Raw genomic sequence first — 24583 nt, forward strand, 5'->3', positions numbered from 1 at the left:
TCCCGGTCTGTGCACAGTTCACTGGTGGGTGGGGTATGTACCCTTGTACTGTTACTGGGCTCCAGAGAAACCCGCCGGTTCGGGGAGATTCATGTACTTGCTCTGAATATCTCACTGATTTCAGGTGAATCACCAAATTCGCCAAAACCGTAAATAAATAAAATACTAGTGCGTGAAGATACAATTGAGAAGTTGGTCTTACCTGAAGTCACTGTCAGCGAGGTTCCTCCGCCCCAGTCGTCACAGTGCTCCGTCTCCCCATTCACCCAGTGCAGTAACTTCACTTGCCCGTCACATCCAATAATCTCAGCAAAATGTCAACATGATCCCTGCCCGGACCGGGAGCCACCTCTTCCTGAATTTCCATTCCAAACTCCGTCCTTGTCTCTTCCTGGTGTGTGAATAAAAGAGGCATTTCCACAGTTTTCCTGTCTGTGGACAACGGCTCCCGCCATCTCTCGGAATCAGAGTCGAATCATTTTTGGCATTTAATTGTCCAGAAATTGACATTTGCGCCCAGCAGTCCGAGTTAGGATTCAGGGCTTTGACTCTGGGAAGCAGCAACGCGGAATCCGTGGAGACAGACTGCGTCGCAGACGCTCCTTTGTCGGGACCAGTTTCTGTTCAGTTCCCCATCACCGTGCTCCAAATCGCACAGTAATAGGTGGCCGTGTCGTCCAGTCTCAGGTTGTTCATTTGCAGATAAAAGTTGCTTTTGTCCTTCGAAGCGGTGAACCGGCTCTGGACTCCAGGAGCGTAATACTTAGTGGAACTTTCACTACCGTACGCTACCAGCCACTCCAGCCCTTTCCCGGGGACCTGCTTCACCCAGTGCATCCAGTTATTGTAGATATCGAACCCACTGACTGCGCAGGTCAGTCTATAGCACTCTCCGAGCTTTCCCGCCGCTGAGTCGGGCTGCGTCAGCACGATGTCGGACCGCACTCCTGTCAATAAAAAAGAGCATAAATTAATAAAATGTTCCACGGGCAGAGGTTCACAAAGCCTCCGAGAAACAGCCGGTCCCGGGTGGGCGACAAGCCGCGGGACACCCACCTGCCAGACAAGACAGGAGGAGACAGAGATAAGGAACGACCCCCATCGCCCTGAACACTGAGCCGGATTTGGACACTTGAGATCGGCAGCTTCAGCTCAGGCCGGCTTTGTCCGGAGCCGCAGCGAGCGCTGTTTAAATAGGGACGTGGGCTGTGAGTGAGAGAGGGAGCCGCGGTTTGAAGAGGCTCTCACACACTGAAACCAGAGGCGCAGCTTCCTGTCCCCACCCACAGCAGCGATTTCAATTCCCCAAAAGATGTTTATCTCTGCAACAGGCGGCAGGTCAGCGGCAGTGACCAGAACCGGATTAAAGATCTGTCACACTCTGCTCGATTCATCAATCAGCGATGAACAATTTGTGTAAACTGAAACACACAGAATCCCAGTGAGAGAGAATAAGAGTCACCGGTCAGTGGACAGATATCCTCCTGTGAGACAGACTCTGAGAGACACCAGTCAATGGACAGATATCCCCCTGAGAGACACAGTCTGTGACTAGCTTTGCAGGAAAATGTATTAAGCAATAAAATGAGTTAAAGCACAATCTTCTGACTGTACCCATACAACGAGAATCAATGTTAAACAGATTCCTGGTGGAAATGGGTGGAATTTACACTTATAAGTTACAGTATTTTCTCTTTCAGCGACCTGGCACCATGAATTTCACTGCTAAGCCTTCAGCAGTTCTCCCCACAAAATCTCTTTGATCTATTTTAGCCGGTGAGAGGAACAGGATATTTGATGAGGGAACTCGGGAACTGAAGCCACACAACAGACGTTGGTGCTGCTGGTAACAGGATGCTCACAGTAGGTTGGCGGACAAGCGTTGCTGAACGGTCCATATTGAAAGGAAACGGACGAGGGGGAGGGCATACAAGGTGCAGATCAGCAAGGTGGGTAATTTTGATCACCTACCCTGGTGACAGGAGCACTGTGTATCCCAAATCTTGCGTTCTCAGTACAGTATAAACTGTGCTGATTGTATTACTAATCAAAATAAAGCTCCCCCCTCTCAGCAGCTTTCATGACTCCACGGCAAACCAGAGTGATATCTGCAGACAATGAAGTACCTTTTGTTGTAGAGTCTCTGTTGTCACAGAGGGAAGGTGGGACCCAAATTACACAGAGCAACCTCTCTGAAACAGCAATGAGGTATAAAGAGATCTGACATTCTGTGACGCTGGTTGAGGGATCAATGTTGGGACAAATAGTGGAGAACTTTCCAAACCTTTAATGTGCACCTGACACAACAAACCCACAATGGCACGGATCAAATTGGTGAATCATTTTTTTTTCCTCCAAGAGGACCACAACCTTGCTGTAGGGTTTGGAGGCTTGAGTGCCTCAGTGACCCAGAGGTCTATGTCGGCTTGAGTCAAAGCCTTGTGCTTTAACTCTTGGTAGGTTCAACCATGCCAAACAGGTCAAAGGGTAGAGGCCAGACTAAGAGTGGTCCATCGTTCCTCCAGCTTCGGAGTTTCAGGTCAGGGTTAACGAACCTGACTCATCAAAAAGAAAAATTGTTATTGTCTCGAGATGCTCCCAATTGCACCAGCTTCCAGGATTTAGACTCTCTAACTCTCTGGAGTTGCTGGTTGCAGCCCCTTTAAGGTTCAGGATAATCCCGTTAAATAACGATCATGTTTTGGGCCCCAAGAATTGAGTACAAACCCCATTTCCGGAAAAGTTGGGATATTTTCCAAAATGCAATAAAAACAAAAATCTGTGGTATGTTAAATCACATGAACCCTTATTTAACTGACAAAAGTACAAAGTAAAGATTTTCAATAGTTTTACTGACCAATTTAATTGTATTTTGTAAACATACACAAATTTAGAATTTGATGGCTGCAACACACTCAAAAAAAGTTGGGACAGAGTTAAAATAAGATTGAAAAGTGCACAGAATATTCAAGTAACACGGATTGGAAGACTCCATATTAAGCAGGATAATTGGTAGCAGGTGAGGTATCATGACTGGGTATAAAAGTAGCGTCCATCAAAGGCTCAGTCTTTGCAAGCAAGGATGGGTTGCGGCTCACCCCTTTGTGCCAAAATTCATGAGAGAATTGTTAGTCAGTTCAAAAGGAACATTTCTCAACGCAACATTGCAGAGAATTTAGGTCTTTCAACATCTACAGTACATAATATTGTGAAAAGATTCAGAGAATTCAGAGACATCTCAGTGCGTAAAGGGCAAGGTCGGAAACCACTGTTGAATGCGCGTGATCTTCGAGCCCTCAGGCGGCACTGCCTAAGAAACCGTCATGCTACTGTGACAATTATAGCTACCTGGGCTCGGGAGTATTTCGCAAAACCATTGTCACTCAACACAGTCCGTCGCTGCATCCACAAATGCAACTTGAAACTGTATTACGCAAGGAGGAAGCCATACATCAACCTATGCAGAAACACCGGCGAGTTCTCTGGCCCCGAGCTCATCTCAGATGGACCGAAAGGCTGTGGAACCATGTGCTGTGGTCAGACGGGTCCACATTTCAGCTATTTTTTCAGAAAAAAATGGGCGTTGAGTTCTCTGTGCCAAAGATGAAAACAACCATCCAGATTATTATCAGCGAAAGGTGCAAAAGCCAGCATCTGTGATGGTATGGGGGTGCATCAGTGCCCACGGCATGGGCGAGTTGCATGTATGTGAAGGTACCATTGACTCTGAGGCATATATTAGGATTTTAGAGAGACATATGTTGCCATCAAAACAACGTCTTCCCGGGACGTCCATGCTTATTTCAGCAGGACAATGCCAGACCACATTCTGCATGGGCTACAACAGCATGGCTTTGTAGACACAGAGTACGTGTGCTTGACTGGCCTGCTGCCAGTCCAGATCTATCTCCTATTGAAAATGTATGGCGCATCATGAAGAGGAGAATCAGACAACGGAGACCACGGACTGTTGAGCAGCTGAAGTCTCATATCAATGAAGAATGAACAAAATTTCCATTTGCAAATCTACTACAATTAGTATCCTCAGTTTCAAAAAGATTAAAAAGTGTTATTAAAAGGAAAGCTGATATAATACAATGGTAAACATGCCTCTGTCCCAACTTTTGTTGAGTGTTACAGCCATCAAATTCTAAATTTGTGTATGTTCATAAAATACCATTAAGTTGGTCAGTAAAACTATTAAATTTTTTTTCTTTGTACTTTTGTCAGTTAAATAAAGGTTCACATGAATTAACATATCACAGATTTTAGTTTTTATAGCATTTTGGAAAATATCCCAACTTTTCTGGAAATGGGGTTTGTATTTAAAGAACAGTTGAACTGATGATAGAAACACAGAAACATAGAAAATAGGTGCAGGAGTAGGCCACTCGGCCCTTCGAACCTGCACCGCCATTCAGTATGATCGTGGCTGATCATCCAACTCAGAACCCTGCACCAGCCTTTCCTCCATACCCACTGATCCCTTTCACCACAAGGGCCATATCTAACTCCCTCTTAAATATAGCCAATGAAATGATCTCAACTGTTTTCTGTGGCAGAGAATTCCACAGATTCACCACTCTCTGTGTGAAGAAGTTTTTCCTAATCTGGGTCCTAAAAGGCTTCCCCTTTATACTCAAACTGTGACCCCTCGTTCTGGACTTCCCCAACATCGGGAACAATCTTCCTGCATCTAGCCTGTCCAATCCCTTTAGGATTTTATATGTTTCAATAAGATTCCCCCTCAATCTTCTAAATTCCAACGAGTATAAGCCTAGTTGATCCAGCCTTTCATCATATGAAAGTCCTGCCATCCCAGGAATCAATTTAGTGAACCTTCTTTGTACTCCCTCTATGGCAAGGCTGTCTTTCCTCAGATTAGGGGACCAAAACTGCACACAGTACTCCAGGTGTGGTCTCACCAAGGCCTTGTACAACTGCAGTAGTACCTCCCTGCTCCTGTACTCAAATCCTCTTGCTATGAATGCCAGCATACCATTCGCCTTTTTCACTGCCTGCTGTACCTGCATGCCCACTTTCAATGACTGGTGTATAATGACACCCAGGTCTCCTAATCGGCCACCATTCAGATAATAATCTGTTTTCCTGTTTTTGCCTCCAAAGTGGATAACCTCACATTTATCCACATTAAATTGCACCTGCCATGAATTTGCCCACTCACTGAACCTTTCCAAGTCACCCTGCATCCTCTTAGCATCCTCCTCACAGCTAACACTGCCGCCCAGCTTCGTGTCATCTGCAAACTTGGAGATGCTGCATTTAATTCCCTCATCTAAGTCATTAATATATATTGTAAACAACTGGGGTCCCAGCACTGAGCCTTGCAGTACCCCACTAGTCACTGCCTGCCATTCTGAAAGGATCCTGTTTATTCCCACTCTTTGCTTCCTGTCTGCCAACCAATTCTCTATCCACATCAATACCTTACCCCCAATACCATGTGCTTTAAGTTTGCACACTAATCTCCTGTGTGGGACCTTGTCAAAAGCCTTTGGAAAATCCAAATATACCACATCCACTGGTTCTCCCTTATCCACTCTACTAGTTACATCCTCAAAAAATTCTATGAGATTCGTCAGACATGATTTTCCTTTCACAAATCTATGCTGACTTTGTCCGATGATTTCACCACTTTCCAAATATGCTGTTATCACATCTTTGGTGCTCAATTGTAAGCACTACGAGTGATATCATTTCGTGGCTGTTTTGTGCTCAGTTCTCGATCCAGTTTGATTCCGTGTCTCAACCTTTGCTTCGGATACTCCAGCATTTGGGTCCAAACCATCCTCGTCAAGGAACCTCTTCACAATTACGGAAACAGCAGTGAATAATTCTTCTACATCTGAGTACAGTGGTGTTTCCTAGTCACCACCTGAGGCTTGCATGGCTGACAGTAGTGAAAACTGAGAAGACCCTACAGGCATGGTGAAGTAAGCAATGAACTTCACCAAGACCAAGACCAAAAATGTTTTTTTTTTGGAATGTACGAACCATGTACAACATTGGCAAGCTCACACAAATAACCACTGTAATATGTCATTACAGCCAACATACACTGGGGTCAGTGAAAGCAGATGGACAGGGTCTGGCACACTAAAGGCACTAACTGGTGAAACAGTTTTATATTCAGGAAGGGAAGATGGTCCGCATCATGATGGTGTAGCTGTCATTTTGAAGAAAGGCATTGAGAAGTGCCGGCTGGAGTGAAAACCAATGAACAATCAGCTAGTCATAGTCATACTTTATTGATCCCAGGGGAAATTGGTTTTTGTTACAGTTGCATCATAAATAATAAATAGTAATAGAACCATAAATAGTTAAATAGTAATATGTAAATTATGCCAGTAAATTATGAAATAAGTCCAGGACCGGCCTATTGGCTCAGGGTGTCTGACCCTCCAAGGGAGGAGTTGTAAAGTTTGATGGCCACAGGCAGGAATGACTTCCTATGACGCTCTGTGTTGCATCTTGGTGGAATGAGTCTCTGGCTGAATGTACTCCTGTGCCCACCCAGTACATTACATAGTGGATGGGAGACATTGACCAAGATGGCATGCCTCACCATATCTCACCCAGATAGTGAGAGTCAGACTGAGAGTGAAGCAAGTGAACACGACTGTGATCCAGTGCTATGCTCCAAATAATAATAGTGACATTGAGGAAAAGGACATCTTCTACAAACAGCAGAGGTAGAGTTAACACCACGCCATGACATAATCATTGTCATAGGAGATCTAAATAGCAAAGTGGGAAATAACAACTCACACTTTACTCGGGTCATGGGTACATAAGGATGTCAAATGATCAATAACAATAGTGAAAGACTGGTGGAATTCTGTGCCTTAAACAATCTGTTCCTAGGAGGGACCCTCTCTTCACACCATGAAATCCAAAAACTAACATGGTGTTCAACCAATAGAAGTGACAAGATTGACCGACCATTTGATCAATGACCAATTGTACATGGAGACGATCCTTGCAGGGTATAAAGGTGAAAAGAGGAGTAGATACGGGAAGTAATCCCCACCTTGCTGTAGCAGTGATGAAACTCATGCTCCCAGCACTGGGACCAGAGCACATGTACCAAGATATTTTGATGTTGAGCTCAAGGACACCAGTGTGAGATCTGCTGTGACTATTCAACTTAAGAACAGGTTTCAGACCTAGGAAGACCTTGACGAGGATGTGTCAGGAGACAAGATCAACACAATGTGGAAACAGATTGTGTCAGTGTTCAAGGAGATCAGAGAAGGCTTGTCTACATTACAGAGTTGGAAAGGAAAACAAAGAATGGTACAGCAGGAAACCTGGACAGGCTTAGAAGAAAGATGAAAAATTAAGAAGAAAGTGTTCAATGCAAAGACAACATGAATTAAGGTGAAACTTCCACTGGCATTCACTGAAGCTAACAAGAAAGTGAAGAGCTTCTAAGAATGGATAATAGAGTCTACATGAAAGTCTACAGCAGCAGCCTGTTGAGGTGATCAGGAAAATATATACAAGATTTCAAAATTGGTATGCCGAAAGTTCCAAGCCAGATCCAGTAGCCCCATGAGAGGTAAGAATGGTCTACTTTTGACAAGAGCGTGAAGCATGATGGACAGGGTATTTCAGAGATTTACTAAGTAGACGCAGAGGACTTTGACATCAACTCAGATGCACCCATGAAAGAAGAAATTGTTACTGTGATTAAATCATTAAGAAATAGCAAAGCTCCAGAACATGACAATTTGAAAGCCGAAATATTCAAAGTTGAACCAAAAGTTGCAGCAGTCATCCTGCAACTACTGTTCACTATAATCTGGGAATGGGGACAAGTGTCCACGGACTTGACAAAGGGAGTTAGGATCCCCAAGAAAGGAGCACTAAGTGATTGCAACAACTGGTTGTTATGGGCCCACAGTTTCAATTCCTGTAGATGTCAACTGATACTAGTTTAATTTACTAAGTGTGATGTATCTATAGTCTTGTTTTACAGGAAGCTTGTAGTTTCGATTCCAGCGGGTGCCACGTGGGTTACTGGGAATCCATGACTTTGTTTCTGTGAGAGTCGCGTGATGGCATATTCCCGACGGTATAAAAGAGTCGCAGTCATTTAGTGGGCATTGGCTCATTACAGAGTCGCTCGGTAAGGAGTCGTTAAGAAATCGACGGGAAGAGAGAGTGAGAGTGAAGATTGCAGGCTTTGAACAAACCCAAAGGATTGGGTTAGCCGGCAGCACTCTGTCCATTTTGAATGTGACTGACATTTCGTATAATCCATACGTGGATTGTGGCACACACTTTTGGTTAACCCCTACATGGTCTCAGGTGTTGTGTGGTGATCATTTTGGTGAAAGGGACATTCCCTGTCAGTTACTCTGTGAAATCTCACTTTCCTTGGACTCTTCGAAAAAGGTACTCTGCGGCTGCAAGCTCCGGTGACAGTTTCTGCAAGTTCGCCTCTCCACTGTATTGTGAATCTCCAAGATCGTCTCTTCATTGCATTGTGAATATACAAGTCTCTCCTCTCCCTTATTCCAGGAATCACCTGGACTTCCCAAACTGCCACTCTAAGACTGTGCTTGAGTACGGCTTTGTTAAGAACTGTTTCTAAGTTCGACTGTTTGGGAACTATAGACGCATAACACCATTAACTTCTGTTTAAGTTAGTCGTTTGTTTAATTTTATATATTTCTGCATAACTGTTCATAAATTTAGTTCTTTTGCAATAATTCCCCAACTCCATTCTACATCTATTCTTGCTGGTCCATAACGTGATGCAGCATCACACTTTGGTCTCACCAAAGTCATTGTCCAATGGATTACAGATGCTGTAGGTGTTTGCTTGAAGAAGGAACAAATTGACTTCAGGAAGAATAGAGGCTCTGTCAACTGGATGTACATGCTGTGTAACATCATAGAGCAGTGCACAGAGTGGCAGAGACAACTGTACATCAATTTCATGGTCTTTGAAAGGCTTTTGATAGCATCCACAGAGAGAGCCTCTGCCAAATTCTCAGATCATATGGGATCCCTTCTAAAATTGTACAGCTTATCTTGAGTTCCTATGCTAAATTCACGTTTAGACATAGACATAGACATAGAAAATAGGTGCAGGAGTAGGCCATTTGGCCCGTCGAGCCTGCACCACCATTTATTATGATCATGGCTGATCATCCAACTCAGAACCCTGCACCAGCCTTCCCTCCATACCCTCTGATCCCCCTAGCAACAAGGGCCATATCTAACTCCCTCTTAAATATAGCCAATGAACTGGCCTCAACTGTTTCCTGTGGCACAGAATTCCACAGATTCACCACTCTCTGTGTGAAGTTTTTCCTAATCTCAGTCCTAAAAGGCTTCGCCTTTATCCTCAAACCATGACCCTTCGTTCTGGACTTCCCCAACATCGGGAACAATCTTCCTGCATCTAGCCTGTCCAATCCCTTTAGGATTTGAAACGTTTCAATCAGAACCCCCCTCAATCTTCTAAATTCCAACGAGTACATGCCTAGTTCATCCAGTCTTTCTTCATATGACAGTCCTGCCATCCCAGAAATCAATCTGGTGATCCTTCTTTGTACTCCCTCTATGGCAAGGATGTCTTTCCTCAGATTAGGGGACCAAAACTGCACACAATACTCCAGGTGTGGTCTCACCAAGGCCTTGTACAACTGCAGTAGTACCTCCCTGCTCCTGTACTCGAATCCCCTTGCTATAAATGCCAGCATACCATTCGCCTTTTTCACAGCCCGCTGTACCTGCATGCCCACTTTCAATGACTGGTGTATAATGACACCTAGGTCTCGTTGCACCTCCCCTTTTCCTAATCGGCCACCATTCAGATAATAATCTGTTTTCCTATTTTTGCCACCCAAGTGGATAACTTCACATTTATCCACATTAAATTGCATCTGCCATGAATTTGCCCACTCACCCAACCTATCCAAGTCACCCTGCATCCTCTTAGCACCCTCCTCACAGCTAACACTGCCACCCAGCTTCGTGTCATCTGCAAACTTGGAGATGCTGCATTTAATTCCCTCATCTAAGTCATTAATATATATTGTAAACAACTGGGGTCCCAGCACTGAGCCTTGCGGTACCCCACTAGTCACTGCCTGCCATTCTGAAAAGGTCCCGTTTATTCCCACTCTTTGCTTCCTGTCTGCTAACCAATTCTCTATCCACATCAATACCTTACCCCTAATACCGTGTGCTTTAAGTTTGCACACTAGTCTCCTGTGTGGGACCTTGTCAAAAGCCTTTGGAAAATCCAAATATACCACATCCACTGGTTCTCCCCTGTCCACTCTACTAGTTACATCCTCAAAAAATTCTATGAGATTCGTCAGACATGATTTTCCTTTCACAAATCCATGCTGACTTTGTCCGATGATTTCACCGCTTTCCAAATGTGCTGTTATCACATCTTTGATAACTGACTCCAGCAGTTTCCCCACCACCGACGTTAGGCTAACCGGTCTATAATTCCCCGGTTTCTCTCTCCCTCCTTTTTTAAAAAGTGGGGTTACATTAGCCACCCTCCAATCCTCAGGAACTAGTCCAGAATCTAAAGAGTTTTGAAAAATTATTGCTAATGCATCCACTATTTCTTGGGCTACTTGCTTAAGCACTCTGGGATGCAGACCATCTGGCCCTGGGGATTTATCTGCCTTTAATCCCTTCAATTTATCTAACACCACTTCCCTACTAACATGTATTTCGCTCAGTTCCTCCATCTCACTGGACCCTCTGTCCCCTACTATTTCTGGAAGATTATTTATGTCCTCCTTAGTGAAGACAGAACCAAAGTAATTATTCAATTGGTCTGCCATGTCCTTGCTCCCCATAATCAATTCATCTGTTTCTGTCTGTAGGGGACCTACATTTGTCTTTACCAGTCTTTTCCTTTTTACATATCTATAAAAGCTTTTACAGTCAGTTTTTATGTTCCCTGCCAGTTTTCTCTCATAATCTTTTTTCCCCTTCCTAATTAAGCCCTTTGTCCTCCTCTGCTGAACTTTGAATTTCTCCCAGTCCTCAGGTGAGCCACTTTTTCTGGCTAATTTGTATGCTTCTTTTTTGGAATTGATACTATCCCTAATTTCTCTTGTCAGCCACGGATGCACTACCTTCCTTGATTTATTCTTTTGCCAAACTGGGATGAACAATTGTTGTAGTTCATCCATGCAATCTTTAAATGCTTGCCATTGCATATCCACCGTCAATCCTTTAAGTGTCATTTGCCAGGCTATCTTAGTTAATTCATGTCTTATACCTTCAAAGTTACCCCTCTTTAAGTTCAGAAACTTTGTTTCTGAATTAACTATGTCACTCTCCATCTTAATGAAGAATTCCACCATATTATGGTCACTCTTACCCAAGGGGCCTCTCACGACAAGATTGCTAATTAACCCTTCCTCATTGCTCAAAACCCAGTCTAGAATAGCCTGCTGTCTAGTTGGTTCCTCGACATGTTGGTTCAAAAAACCATCCCACATACATTCCAGGAAATCCTCTTCCTCAGCACATTTACCAATTTGGTTCACCCAATCTACATGTAGATTGAAGTCACCCATTATTTGGAGTAGATAAAGTTCTAGTCATTGCATTACAGGAATGATGTGGATGCTTTGGAGAGGATGAAGAGTGGATTCAGTCAAGTGCTGTTTGGATTGGAGCATATTAGCTGTTCGGAGAGGTTGGATAAACTTGGACTATTTTTGCTGGAACGTTGGAGACTGTGGGATGGACTGAGAGAAGTATGTAAATTATGAGGAGCATAGATAGTCTCAGACCTTTTTCCAGAGTAGAAATGTCAAAGGCCAGAGCGCAGAGGTTTTAGATGAGAGGGGAAAAGTATAAATGAGATTTATGTGGCAAAATTGTGGTCGGTACATGGAATGTGTTGCCAGAGGATATGATAGCAACAGATAAGACAACAAGATTCACCAATGAAGAAACAAGTGGTCCCAGCAAAACCTGAACTGGTCACAGGTGATTAGGTGATTTGGTGAGTAAGTGACACTTTCCAACACCGACGACTATGCCTCCCATCATCTTACTGAAGATTGAGTAGACCAGTTGGGCCATTATTGTCTAATTAGATTTGTCCTATTTTTCGAGTATGGACATACTGTGCCATTTTTCCCATTCTTATGCAGATGTCAGTGTTGTATTTGTACTAGAGCAGTTTAGTTGGAACCAACAGTATAATGCCATTGGGCCAGAGCACAAATTTCCTGCTTGCAGCGTAAATAAGCACCACCTTCAATCTGAGCCAATCTCTGTTTTCTTTCCATAGAACCCAATATTTAAGTTTGCTTCAAGTCAGCTTTATATTGTTACTTCCCAGAGGACAGATGTCTCCATACTTGCATGGACCCCTTCTCCCTTCACTGTGTACATACATCTATTGATGCTTCTGGACACATCTTCAGTGATGTTCCTGGAATCATCGGGTGTTTCGGGTCTTTCAACATCATACAACCTCCTCCAGGTGACCCAGCCGGGGCTGATCTGACCCCAGCTTGTGTCCAGATGGCTAGCTACTTATGACTCCATGGCTCCCACCTTTTGAGCCACAGCCATCTGGGGGCCCTCTCTGCCGCATCGGTGGTACTGCGGATGGCTCTCCTCTTCCTCTCTCCCTCGATGCCCAAAATGCTGAAGGCTGTAACTAAAGAATGGGCTACGAATCCCCTACAACCAGCCTCCACTGGGAGACACCCCGCTCTCCATCCAGCCTGCTGACAGTTGCTGACCAGTCCTGCGTACTTGGAGAGCTTCCTTTCAAAGGCCTCCTCCAAGCTATCTTCCCATGGGACTGTCAGCTCCAGCAGCACCACTTGCTTAGTAGACTCAGACACTAGGACAATGTCTGGTCACAGGGTGGTGGCTGCGATATGGTTGGGGAACTTCAGCTGCCCTTCGAGGTCCACCAACAGCTGCCAGTCCCTTGCAGAGGTCAGAATGCCTGCAGATGTTCTTTTGGCGGGTATTGGCTGCTCCCCAGCTCTGACAAAGGCAATGGTCTGCTTGGAGGGTCGGGACCGCTTTGCCCACTCAACTCCTGTGCTGACGGCTTCAGTGATGGTCTTCAGGACCTGATCATGCCTCCACCTGTACCGTCCCTCACCAAGTGCCCTTGCACAGCCGCTGAAGATGTGCTCCAGAGTTCCTCGCTTGGAGCACAGTGGGCACGCAGATGACTCTCCCTTGCCCTATGTGTGCAGGTTTGATGGGCTTGGAAGCACATCGTACACTGCCTGGATGAGAAATTGGATGCGGTGTGGTTCGGCTTTTCAAAGATTAGCCCAGGTCACTTTCCTCTCAACCGCATTCTCCCATCTTGTCCAAGCTCCCTGTTGCTTCATTCCCACAGCCTTGCAGGCTCTCATTTCCTCCACTACTGCTCTCACCTCCTCTTGAACTAGACGATGCCTTTCCTTCCCTCTGGTGTCCATTTGGGGAGTTGGAAAGGATCCTAGCCCAGCTCGGCCTCGCGTGACCACTCCCACCAGCCTTGCCTCTGCCTCCTGAACAGTTTCCTCTGCCCTCCACTTCCTGCCAGTACTTACTTGGATCCCTGGTCTAGCCACCTTCGGGTCACTTGAGTCCCTATACTGTAGCACTTCTCTGGCTCTTGTTACCTTGAATTCTTCCTCCAAGGCTTTGAACGGCAGTTGCAGTTTGTTGTGGTGTCCATAGAGTGCGATGCTGCTCAGGCTCTTTGGCAGCCCCAGCCATCTCCTGAGGTGGTTGCTAACCCTCCTCTATAAGGTTTCGACTGTCGAGATCAGAACTGCATAGACGAGGAGCGGACACAGGATTCTGGGAAGATTGCCATGCTGATACACCCAGGCTTTAAACTTCCCAGGTAGGCCAGACTTGTCCACAGATTTCAGCCAGCCATCCAACTCAGTGCAGGTTGCCTGAATGGATGTTGTGTCCCTTAAAGAGCTGTCAAAAACTTTGCCTAAGCTCTTGACTGGCTTTTCTGTGATGGTTGGGATGACTGTGCCTGCGATGCTGAACCGGAACTTGTTCTCCACCTTCCCCTTTCCTCAGCACCATCGATCTTGATTTGGCGGGTTTGAAATGCATCCAGGCCCACTCCACCAGCTTTTCCAGCCCTTGCAGAATCCTCTGGCAGCCTGGGACTGATTTTGTGGTGACTGTGAGGTCATCCATGAATGCCCTGTGTTACATGCTCAAGGAGATCTGGGTTTTTTTGTGAGAATGCTGTAATGGTCTTTTGGAGGTCACTTGATGTGATTTTTCCGCCAATGTGAGGACACGTGATGACATGTGCTCCGTGTCTATATAAGGGTCGACTCAGGTGACGCAGTGGGATTTTGAGTTTGTAGATTTCCAGTTAGAACGTGTTGTATCTCCGTTTCTGTTGCGTTTGTTTTTGTGACGCAGTTTCATTTTTAAAACGGTTATACGTTCTGTTGAAAGATTCCATATTACTTGGACTGGGAATTTGTGGCTGGAAGTGCCAATTTACTCAATTCAGACAGTTTTGAAGGGAGAGTGAAGAATTCGTCAAAGTGAAGGATCGAGAGAAGTCGGCATCGTTTGGCAGTTTAATAAAGAATCGATCTTATTGAGTCTTCGTTGAAGAGAAGCCGCATTTAGATAACTCTTGCAATAGAGCAATGAGTTCATGCAAAAAGGCTCTCTCTCTAAAAGGAATTTGAGGTCAGTCGATTTAAACTGTTTATTTTCGGCATCGGGAATCCTGTGGACAGAACCGGCAGTAAAGGTGCGTCAGTGAAGAAATCGTTCTCCAGAGAAGTCTCTCCCAATTAAATGCGTAAAACTGTTGGACTTTTGAAGTTATCGCTTTAAGATCTGTATCTGACTGTATCGCTTTAAGAACTGTTTTCGCAGTTAACGCTTTAAGAACCAGAGCCGAGTGGAGTTGATGAACGGCGGCGTACCTGTTTAACCTCCGGTCAAAGTTTTCCTTTGTTTCTTCTCCTTATTGTTTATACGTGTTTAATAAATGTTCGGTTGTTTTTATAAAACCTGTCTCGATTAATATTCATTGTTGCTGGTTACGTAACACCTCATAGGTGGTTGCCGTTGAGCGGAATTCATTCTGGGCCCTCTGCACTCTGGTTCAGCAGACTTAGTGAGCATGTTCGTGGTTCGGGAGAACAGTGTCACTGAGATAGTTCACCCTGTGATGATGCCGATCTCCACCTTGTGCCAGGTTGATGTAATTGCTCCTGAAGTGACCCTCATCCTGAAGTTGCTGTAATAATCAGCGATAATGTCTCTGATTCTGCTGGGGACGTGATATTTGGTCAGTGTGAGCTGCACCAGCTTGTGCGGAATGGAGCCATATGCATTTGCCAGGTCAAGCCACAACACTGACAAGTTGCCATTGTTTTCTCTGGCTTCCCCGATGAGCTGTGTCACCACACCGATATGCTCCAGACAGCCCGGCATCCCTGAAATGCCACCCTTCTGGACTGATGTATCAGTATAGGTGTTCTTTGCCAGGTAGGTGCACAGCCGGTTAGAAACTGCACTGAAGAAGATCTTCGCCTCGACACACAGCAGGGAGATGATGCGAAACTGATCTATCTGGGTGGCATTTTCCTCCTTCGGGATCCACACCCCTTCAGCCACTCTCCACTGTTCTGGGATTACCCCCTTCTCCAAAAGGTTCTCAGGATTTTCCACAGACGCAACAAGGAGCAAAATGTACAAGAATTGGGGCAATTCTTGTACACTTTGTACGAGGTGTTGCTTGGTCCTGGAGCTGAGCTTGTCCTTGCTTTGCGGACAACCTCTCTGACTTCCTTTAGCTGCAGCTCTGACATGTCAAACTGCACATCCGGTTCAGGTGGGTCTATTAGAATGTCGCACTCTCCCAACTCCTGCTCTCTTTCAGGATCATTATATATCTTCTTCAGATGTTGGTCTATGTCTTCCTGTGAACAGGCCAGTTTCCCACTGCGCTTCTCCCCCAGCACATACTTGGTGAACTTGAAGGGGTTGGCGATAAAGGCAGCACATTTTCGGACCCTTTCATGATGCCACCTCCGATGCCACTCTGCCCGGCGGAGGACCCTGATCTTCTTTCGTAGTATGCACATCAGCTGGGCCAAGCCCATGCGCTCCTCTTCTCCTGCCTCCTTGTATTGGGGCTTCAGCGTTTTCATCTCCTGCCTGATGTTGTGGATCTTCAATGCTCTTTGGTTCTTCGAGTAAGATGTTTTGGAGCCTTCCTTCTCCTCTTCTCCGAACCGTTCAGCTGTGAATCATTGTCATGGCTTGCAGCTTCCTATCAACCCCTCCCTTTGCCGTTGCCTCCAGAATTTGGTTAACATCTTCATCAAACTGCTTCCACAGTGAAGTCATGTTAGCTGCAGGCCATTTGATCCGCCTCCTGTTAGACTTCATGTTAGAGGGATTAGTTTGCAACACTTAGAGGTTCCGGGCACTATGGGGTGACTCCAGGCCTGGCCCCTCCTTCGTCTCACCAGGTTGGACACCTGCGCGTTGTGCTGCTCCTGCTCCCACCAAACACTTCATCCTCACTTGGTGGATCTTCAAGCCGCGATCGTTCTTGCAGATCTTGCCACATGCACACTGCTTCCTCATCGTCATTTGTTCATTGCCTGGGTCTGAGGTCGTTGTGTCCATCCAACTGGGGTGCTCATCCTCCCCCTCCCCACCCTCGGGCACCCCACTTTAAATCCCATTACTCTTTTCAGTAATACGAGAATTGTTTATTGGTATTGGTTCTTGAATCGAAAAAGTATTTCCATGCCTTGAGCAGCGAGCTTGTTCTTTTTGATAAGCCTATTTCCTCTGGAAGGGTCGCTGTTCAGATTAAATCAAGCCACATTCCTGACAGGAAGCTGAGAAGGGAATATCTCCTATATCGCTGCCTAGTTTCATCCACCCGTCAAGAATGAAAATATGAAATGTGTTTCTGGTAAACCAACAGCTGCACACAGAGATTCTGTTCAAATTTATCCCGTGCACTGAGAGTCAGAAGGAGGTTGCTCAGCCCTGCAGTCTATTTCCTGTTAAACTGACTTCTCCATTTACCCACCTTGGCTCCACATATTTTAATAATTGAACTCAAACAAAATTGTGTTAACCTTGAAGTTTCAACTGACGACACCCACCCCTACCTCCCCACTCTTGACCACTTCCCAGGGAGATTTCCAGATTTCCAGTGCCCTGTATATCCTGAAGTAACAGATTCTTTGTGTTATTCTTCTGCACCATTCTTGAATGCTCTTAAACTCCCCAATTACACTGGCCTTCAATTTTCCACACTTCAGGGAACAGGAGACCAGACTGAATATTCTATCCCAGTCCCAGTAGCACTTCACTGTGCCTCGTCCACACAACCCGTCTCCAAGGAAGACACATCCTTCCTGAGGGGTGATGCCAGGAATCACAGCCAGTGCTCCAGATGTGGTCTAATTAGACCTCTACTCCATAGCAGTGTAATATCCACCCCTCTGTATCCCTGTTTTCCCCATTAACTGCAGCACATTGAGACTTTTAGCTTAAATATGTCCTTAGGATTTATTAGAACCCAAACCTGCCAGGGGTCTCTCATCCAAAGTGAACGTTCCACATTCCCTCTCTGTCCACTGGGATTGGTTGTTCCCCTATGGAATCTGCCTCACTCAGCTGACACAGCAGAAACAAGACCTCTCTTGAAACACGAGCTCAGCAAACAACAACCTCTGTGACTGTGGGCAGTTTACCTCCTTATGTTTCTCACCACACCTGAGTATTTTCATATGTACCTGCCTCGACCTACCATTGGCTTGTATTTATTACAGATTGTTTAAAACCTTCTAGGCTTACAGCTATAAGTTAAAAATCTCACAGTTGGCTATGCCGTACCATTCCAGATCCTACTGCCTCTTTGTCCCATTCTGAAGTGAGATATGGGACATGATCCACTCTACTCTCTCTACGCCCATGACTGTGTGGCTCGGCACAGCTTAAATGCCATCTTCACATTTGTCTGTTATTGGCAGAATCTCAGATGGTGACGAGGAGGGGTACAGAAGTGAGATAGGTCGGCTGGCTGAGTGGTGTCACAACAGTGACCTTCACTCAATGTCAGTCAGAATAATGAATTGATTGTGTCCTTTGGAAAGGGAACGTGGGGGGACACACACCAGGTATCATTGAGGGATCAGCAGTGGAAAGGGTGAGCAGTTTCAAATTCCTGGCTGTCAACATCACTAAAGATTTATCCTGTGTCCAACTTATTGATGAAATGACAAAGAAAGAACATTAGAGGTTAAATTTCATTTGGGAATTTGAGATGACTTAGTGTTTCACCAACTACTCTTGCAAATTTCTACAGATGTACCATGGAGAGCATTGGATGTGGTTGCATTACCGTCTGGTACAGACAGACCACTGCATAGGATCAGAAAAAGCTGCAGAGAGTTGCAAACTCGGCCAGCTCCATCACGGGCACCATCTTCCCCAGCACTGAGGACATCTTCAAAAGGCAATGTCTCAGAAAGCCAGCATCCATCATTAAAGACCCTAATGAGTGTGGTGGGATCAGGAGAGTGAAAGTCCCAGGAAGAGATAAAGAGAGTGGGAGAGGAACATGGTGAAGGAAAGGAAACTCAATAGATTTTGTTTCTCTCCCGTGACTCTGGTACGACACAGAGTTAAATGAAACGTACAGCACAGGAGCAGATTCTGACCAAGTATTTCATCCCATTGCTTATTTTCTGCATGAACTTCCAGTCACCCATCTTTGTACAACTGGGTTAACTTCTCCTTCTGTTCTCTTTCCCCACATTCACTTCTGTGGGAGAGATCCACATTCTTCCCTCTCTCTGGATATCTAATCCAAATTGGATGATTAGTGATTATTTACAGTAGATTTAATCCCCCTGAAATCTGAACCACCTTTCTCCTCCACCCTACCAGGTATTTTTATCATCTGTGATGGGTTTTCATGCCTATATTAACCTGGGTGAAACTTTATGAAATAGTTGAAATAAATCTCAGTTCTGGTTGCTCCATTGTAAGAAGGATGTTGAAGCTTTGGAGAGGGTGTAAAAGACGTTCATGAGTACGTTGCCTGGATTAGAGAATATTAGCTGTAAGGAGAGGTTGAACTGTTTGACAGTTTACTCGGGAGTGTAGGCTGATCTGCAACCTGATAGAGGCTTATAAAAGTACAAGAGTCATCGATAGGGTTGTTACAAGAATCACCCCTTGTAATCATGATCAGAGAGGGACAGGGAATCTGTATTTACCAACAAGTAACTTTTATTGTCTCAACTAAAAAGCACGTGGGTTGACAAACTAATTACCTGTGTGCACCCGACTAGGATCCCTGACCCTCCATTAGCAGTCAATGAAGAGAAAAGGTATTACCCGGGAAAGTAGTCTACACTGGCCAGGCCTTCCTCGTGGTCCCAATCTCCACGTCTCTGTGAGGTCCTTCTTGTCCACGATGGCTGGTCTCTGGTTGCTGGAGAGTTATTGTCCCTGCGTATTTGAAACTCCTGGTTCTTACAGTGTTCCTCATCAATTGAACTGGTGGACCTCCATCCCATTGGCTCAAGGTCACCTCACCTACCTGGGTCACCTTCTAACTGGTCATTGTACAGGGCTACAACCAACATTGCTTCATAGTTCTGCCCGTCCCAGCCTTGTGTATTTGAGTCTTTCAATTCTGACCGTTCCAAACCAGTTAAATGAGGTGACCCAAACAGAGTCAAACAATATAACAGATGGCTTCTTTGGTTGGTCTGGCATTTTGCATAGTAAGTAGCTACTCATCCAAGAATGGTCTGAGATTTAGCAGGTCATTACCTGAAGTTCCTTGCATCCACACTCAATTTTGCACTGATTAAATCATCCCAGAGCAACAATCAGTTCAGAGTCCACAAAATGTGAGGAAACAAAGTCACTTGGTTTGTCTGCTTCTCCTGTTCTCGATGAGACTGTCGTTTCTTCAGGAAGATAAGGTAAACAGTCAAAGTGATTTTTCCAGGGTAAAATATCATATCTAAAAGTTAAGAAATTGAAGGTGAGGGGTGTAACATTCAAAGGAGATTTGTGGGTTGTATTTTTACACACAGAGTGATAGGTGCCTGGAATGCACTGGCAGGAGTGGTGGTGAATCAGCATGATAGGACAGTTGAGATACATTTGAAAAAGCACATGACCATTCAGGATATGGAGGGATATGGATTCTGTGCAGATAGTTCGGTTTAGATTAATTTGGTGTTGTGGTTGTCACAGTCATCATGGGCTGAAGGGCCTGTTGCTGTGCTGTACTGTTCTGTGTTGTAGGTTTACTTGAAGCTCAGTAACTATTTGTTATTAATAGCTGAACAGATGTCTGAAACTCTGCGATAACATTAGCACTCAGTCCTTACACTTCCTCTCAGGTTTCACAGGCAGGTTTAATTTGAGGAGGGGGCCCTCCCAGTGGAGCAGTGTTACTAAAAAGAATAAACACACTGCTTTACATATGGAAATACAATTATAATGTTGTGCTTTGCACTAACCAACAGGTTCACGTTGACCACACAGAATGAGACAAAATGAATCAAAACCAAAGGGCAAAAGACGCAGAGACAGCAAGACCCTCTCCTCGTTACAGAGCATTTTCCACGTGTCAGAAATGGATTCACTATAATGATGATTGACTGTTACTGATTGATTTATTGATTATGTTATGGGAAATGTATGTACACCTGCATTTTAAGTTCTGTGGAGATTAATGCCCCAACTACGTTTTTTTGGTTTTCTCAGAGGATACTATGTTTAAATTTGGAAAAAATCAGAAGTAATCTCTATGATACGTCAGTTAAATTTGAACAGACCTGGAGATCTTTTATATTCAACATTTTCATTTAATGAAACTTTTTTTTTCTCTTTGCCCATATTTACATTCCCTGCTTGCTTTTTAACTGTTTTTAATGGAGGTCGGGTCTGAAGATGTGATTGTTTTAAGTTGTTTAAGTCTACTTGATACCTAGTTAGCCCAGTGCTTTGCTTTGCTTTCTAGATTAGTTGCACAGTGGGTTTTTTTGGGGGGGGGTCTTTTTTTGGGTTTTTTCTTCTCTTTATTGATATATATGGAAAATTAGTATATTATTATATTACCTCATTATTTTATAACTAAACTGCACTGTTTGTACTACTTTTTTTGTGTATTAATATCTCTTGTAAATTTATATCGCAACAGTGTATTAGTTTCTACATGGTTTACCTTTTGTGTATTAATTCAATAAAAAGATTTTTTTAAAAAGTTCTGAAGCAGTTGGGAGACTCCCACCAACAACTGAAAGTGTGCTTGCTCAGACTGAGCACAGAAGTCCATCCTGATGACTCTGGTTCAGGTGATCAGATAATTGTGAATTGACAGCAGTAAAGTGGAAAATAAGGAGAAACTAAAAGATGCCATGGACTGCTTGTCAACATTACTTTGATTGGCAGAATCTCTGTGTGGCATGCTGGAGCTGATGTTTGTTCATGAGAACGAAGGCTGCCCGGTGAATCAAGTTTCAGCTGAAACAGCAACAGAGACCATGGATCACTGTGGGAGCTAACAGTTATCCTTGGCCTGGAAGCTGTCAAGACCTGAAGATCAAGGATAACAAACAGCATATTCAGAGAGAACCAATAATCTGTCATCCAATTGTCATATAATTGTTATGGTTAATTTAAGCAGTGGGATTTGAATAGAATGTCTGCTACCAGTATTCAGCAGTCATAAGCAATGGGTTTTAATGTCCCTTCTTGACTGCTGAAGAACTTTGAGTTGCAAAAACATCAGGACCCAACACAAGTTTAAGTTTTGATCAACGAATCCATCAAACAGGCTGGGGAACCCAGCATTTGGGGGGGGGGGGCATGGTAGCACAGTGGTTAGCAGAATGAATTTACACCTGCAGTACTGTGTCTTTCTCTTCCTCTTTAATTTAAATCCATCTTATGGATGTCATTTCCATTCTCTTCACTCTTCCATCACTCTGTGTCTGACGTCTCACTGAGTCAGTAAATTGTGGTGCAAACCATTTCAGCACATCATCCTGTTGGACGAGGTATTGCTTCCAGATTCCTCCTCTGACCAGACACTTCCTCACCTGCCATTCCCTCTCCTTCTTTGACCTGACAGCTGATTTATGCTCCTGTGAAACACCTTCTGATGATTTCCTATATTAAAGCCACACTGTAAATGCAAGTAGTTGCTTTTGGGTAAAATTGTCCAATTATTTTGCATTGCAGACCAACCATGTCCACAAATGAGCCACAAACATTCTTGATGATGAACGGGGTTGAGTCCCAAGGAAGTCCCATTTTCTATTAGAATGCACAAGAGCATAGAAAATAAAATCAGAAAACAGTGGGGTAGGCAGTGTCTTGGAAAGAACACTAATTACTTCAGATTGCAATGAGGTCACACTTACCCCTTTTGATGGTTAGTCCTGGGAACACTTACAAGGGCTTCCATACTCGATCTGTGTTGTTTCCTGAACAGATAGAGAGATACAGCACAGAAACAGGCCCATCATCCCACTGAGTCTGTACTAACCATTAACCACTGAGTCTTCACTAACCATTAACCACTGAATCTGCACTATTAACCACTGAATCTGCACTAACTATTAACCATCTGTCCTGTAATTTCCTTTCTTCTGCCTCTGCCCCTTTTTAAAAAGTGGAGTGACATGTGCAATTTTTCAGTTCTCTGAAAGCATTTCATAATCTAGTGATTGTTGAAAGATCATAACTAATGCCTCCATGGTCTCTTCAGCTACCTTTTTCAGAGCCCTGAGTTGTCATCCATTGTGTCCAGGTGACTTTAGTGTCTTCAGACTTTTCAGCATCCCAAGCACCTTCTCCTTAGTAATAGAAGTGACACTCACATCTGCCTCCTGACTCGCCTGCATTTCTAGCATTCTGTTGGTGTGTTCTACAGTGAAGACTGACACAAAATATTTAGTAAGTTCACCTGCCATTTCTTTGTCCCATATTGCTACCTCTCCAGTGTAATTTTCCAGTGGTCTGATATCCACTCTGGTCTCTCACTTACTTGATATAGAAATGAAAAAAAACTTTTGGTATCCTCTTTTATATTATTGGCTAGCTTACCTTCATATTTCATCCCTTCTCTCTTTATGTCTCTTTCAGTTGCTTTCAAGTTGAAGTTCAAGTTTATTATCATTCAAGCAGGCGTGAATGCCCATCAGTGCAGACAAAGCAGTGTTTCTTCAGGGCCAATGTACAGAACACCGTGCCAAGTCATACACAGCACAAACTACATATAGCACATACTGGATAGCAAGCCTTCTGTTGTTTTTTGCTATATTATATGCTTTTCTTCCAAATTTCTCCCAGAAACTCCAGCCTTTTCAGTTTTACCATCATCCCTGTTACTGACCTCCCCAATCAACCATGGCCAACTCTTCTCTCATGCATCTGTAATTCCCTTTACTCCACTGTAGTACCGATACACTTGATTTTAGCTTCTCCTTCTCAAACTGCAGTGTGAATTTTATTTTATCATGATCACTCCCTCCTAAGGTTTCCTTTACCTTAAGCTCGTAAGTCAAATCTGGTTTATCAGTACAAATCTGGTTGCGTGCTGGAGCAGAAGGCTGAGGGTAGCAGACAACGACAGAATCAACAACTCATTCATAAGGCCAATGATGTTGTGGGGATGGAACTGGACTCTCTGACGGTGGTATCTGAAAGAAGGATGCTGTCCAAGTTGCATGCCATCTTGGACAATGTCTCCCATCCACTACATAATGTATTGGGTGGGCACAGGAGTACATTCAGCCAGAGACTCATTCCACCGAGATGCAACACAGAGCGTCATAGGAAGTCATTCCTGCCTGTGGCTATCAAACTTTACAACTCCTCCCTTGGAGGGTCAGACACTCTGAGCCAATAGGCTGGTCCTGGACTTATTTCCATCTGGCATAATTTACTATTATTATTATTTAATTATTTATGGTTTTATATTGCTATGTTTATACTCTATTCTTGGTTGGTGCAACTGTAACGAAACCCAATTTCCCTCGGGATCAATAAAGTACATCTATCTATCTTACTCTACACCCAATCCAGAATTGCTGTTTCACTTTTGGACTCAACCACAAGCTGCTCTAAAAATAATCTCATAGGCATTCTACAAATTTCTTCTCTGGGGATCCAGCACCAACCTCATTTTCCCAATCTATCTACATATTGAAATCCCTGTGACTATTGTAACTTTGCCCTTTTTACATGCCCTTCCTGTCTCCCATTGTAATTTGTAGCTTACATCCTAGCTACTGTCAGATGCCTGTATATAACTCCCATCAGGATCTTTTTACTCTTGCAGTTTCTTAACTCTGCCCACAATGATACTACATCTTCTGATACTATGTTACCTATTTCTAAGGATTTGATTTCACTTTTTACCAACAGAGCCACCTCATCCCCTCAGCCTACTTGTTTATTCCCACCGGCTGTTTTCTGTCAAAGAGCAAATGCTTCACCTACACTACTAACTGCCCTGTAATTCCATGGGCTCTTATCTTGC

At 44.2% G+C, this 24583-nt stretch overlaps 1 gene segment (V, D, J or C); it reads right to left on the reverse strand.

The window, feature by feature from the left end:
- LOC140203894 (immunoglobulin heavy constant gamma 4-like) overlaps positions 1–270 on the reverse strand; it is a 135048-nt gene extending 134778 nt beyond the window's left edge. Inside the window, exon 1 of the C gene segment in view lies at positions 203–270.
- Between the last annotated feature and the right edge of the window lie 24313 nt (positions 271–24583).

The sequence above is a fragment of the Mobula birostris genome, chromosome 10 (assembly GCF_030028105.1).
Source record: "Mobula birostris isolate sMobBir1 chromosome 10, sMobBir1.hap1, whole genome shotgun sequence".
NCBI classification, from domain to species: Eukaryota; Metazoa; Chordata; class Chondrichthyes; order Myliobatiformes; family Myliobatidae; genus Mobula; species Mobula birostris.